General features: G+C 53.5%; 1 protein-coding gene and 1 non-coding gene across 8 annotated transcripts in view; both read left to right on the top strand.

Moving 5' to 3' along the window:
• The first annotated feature begins 718 nt into the window (after window positions 1-718).
• LOC119471272 lies at window positions 719-853 on the top strand. The gene has a single exon (XR_005200308.1). It is a non-coding gene; the product is annotated as a U4 spliceosomal RNA (small nuclear RNA).
• Window positions 854-1017: 164 nt separating this feature from the next.
• Window positions 1018-2039, top strand: part of ADCK1 (aarF domain containing kinase 1) — a 140861-nt gene continuing 139839 nt past the window's right edge. For 4 of the 7 annotated variants that reach the window (XM_017528531.2, XM_017528529.2, XM_017528530.2 and 1 more), the window contains exon 1: window positions 1018-1137. The gene's annotated coding sequence lies outside the window, so the exon portion shown is untranslated. The remainder of the gene's footprint in view (window positions 1138-2039) is intronic. The other 3 variants (XM_037738489.1, XM_037738490.1, XM_037738487.1) reach the window with 2 other exon arrangements.

The following is a 2039-nucleotide window of genomic DNA, read 5'->3' as shown; positions in this document are numbered from 1 at the left end:
GGCTGGTGGATTGCCTGAGCTCAGGAGTTTAAGACCAGCCTGAGCAAAATGGCAAAACCCCATCTCTACTAAAAATACAAAAAATTAGCCAGGTGTGGTGGCACACGCCTATAATCCCACCTACTCAGGAGGCTGAGGTGGGAGAATAGCTTGAACCTGGGAGGCGGAGGTTGCAGTGAACCCAGATGGTGCCACTGCACTCCAGTCTGGCGACAGAGGGAGACTGTCTCAAAAGGAATGAATGGGCCAGGCGTGGTGGCTCACGCCTGTAATCCAAGCACTTTGGAGGCGAAGGCGGGCAGATCACCTAAGGTCAGGAGTTCAAGACCAGCCTGACCAACATGGTGAAACCCCGTCTTTAAAAATAAAAAACAAAAACAAAACAAAACAAAACAACAACAAAAACGAATGAATGAATGAATCAATAAAATCTACAAGGCCGGGCACAGTGGCTGATGCCTGTAATCCCAGCACTTTGGGAGGTCTAGGCAGGCGGATCATTTGAGGTCAGGAGTTCCAGACCAGCCTGACCTAGATGGTGAAACCCCATCTCTACTAAAAACACAAAAACATTGGTTGCACTGCCTGGGCGACAGAGCAAGACTCGGTCTCCAAAAAAAAAAAAAAAAAAAAAAACACCCTACAAATCCACTCTATCATTCATTTAACACGAACCTAACACCTAGTTAGAATGTCTTGAAGAAAATATTTCAGTAAGAGCCCTGCGCAGTATCGTAGCCAAGGAGGTTTGTCCAAAACGCGATTATTGCTAATTGAAAACTTTTCCCAATACCCCGCTATGACGACTTGAAATATAGTCGGCGTTGGCAATTTTTGGCAGTCTCTACGGGGACTGAATCATGAAAGAAAAAAAAAAAAGCATTTCAGTAAGATTCCAAGTCCGCCGCTCTGGCAAAGCAACAGGGCGACCTGACGGAGTAAGGGCTTGAGACCCCTGTGCCTCCCCGGTGCCGGCGGCGGAACCTCGGCGTGGGCAACCAGGAACTACAAGTCCCAGCAGGCCTCGCGCGCCTCGGCTTCACTAAGCGCAGTCAGGTGGCTGTCCCGGTTCCCTGCGAATTCCCCGCTACCTGGTTGCGGCGGGAAGCCGGGCGCCGCGGCTCTGCTTCCCTCGGGGTGAGTAGGGGCAGCCCGCTGGAGGTCGGCGCAGAGCTCGGGCCGACTAGGCTGGCAGGGCCGCACCGCGCGTGGAGCACGGGAGAACCGGTGTGGACACGCCGGGCGCCGGCCTCTGCTTCAGCTGTGCAGCCGCCCTAGGCGCCGGGGGGGAAAGAACCCTAGCCCCGTGACCTTGTCACTTGGGCCTGGCGCGCGGCCACGTGGCTCGGGTGACTCGCAGTGTCCCGCCCCCCTGCAGTGACTTCTCCAGCTTGGCACACCAGTGAGCTTTCATGTGGCCTGTCCACTTTGGTGTCTTTCAGGCACCTGAGTGGGCGGAGCTGGAGGAGGTCCGGAGCCGGAGGAGGGCCGGAGGTGGCTCACCCAGACACCTTCACCCCGTGGTGGCCCTGTGGGTTCCGAGGCCGAAGCAGCTGGAGCTGTAGCGTGGTCTGGGCAAGAGCAGGGGGAGATGCACATATCCTGGCCTCCACCCCGTCTTGCGACGTGCCCCGGACCACTACTTATCTCCAGCATATTGCAGTGCTACTCAAAGCTTCCGGATCACACAATAGATACCTGCTAGCAGCAGCCAGTGTGTGTGGAGAGCAGCCTAGAACAGCCCTCTCCCAGGGTTAAGTGGCATTTACTTTCTACGAACAAGAAAGTCATTCAACAAGTATTTATTGATTACCTCCATGATGCTTGGCACTTAGTGGGTGCTCAAGAAATATTTGCAGAGTTGAAGTGAATTAGACTTTATCTGTGTATTCATATGTTTTAATAATTTTCTTGGGGCTGGCTGTGGTGACTGATGCCTGTAATACCAGCACTTTGGGAAGCCAAGATGGGAGGATTGCTTGTGGCCAGGAGTTCAACACCAGCCTGAGCAACATAGTGAGACTCCATCTCTATTAAAA

The sequence above is a fragment of the Cebus imitator genome, unplaced genomic scaffold (genome assembly GCF_001604975.1).
Source record: "Cebus imitator isolate Cc_AM_T3 unplaced genomic scaffold, Cebus_imitator-1.0 Scaffold54, whole genome shotgun sequence".
Classification (NCBI taxonomy): domain Eukaryota; kingdom Metazoa; phylum Chordata; class Mammalia; order Primates; family Cebidae; genus Cebus; species Cebus imitator.
Note: the sequence above shows the minus strand (reverse complement) of the source record. Positions and strands in the feature narration are given on the sequence as shown.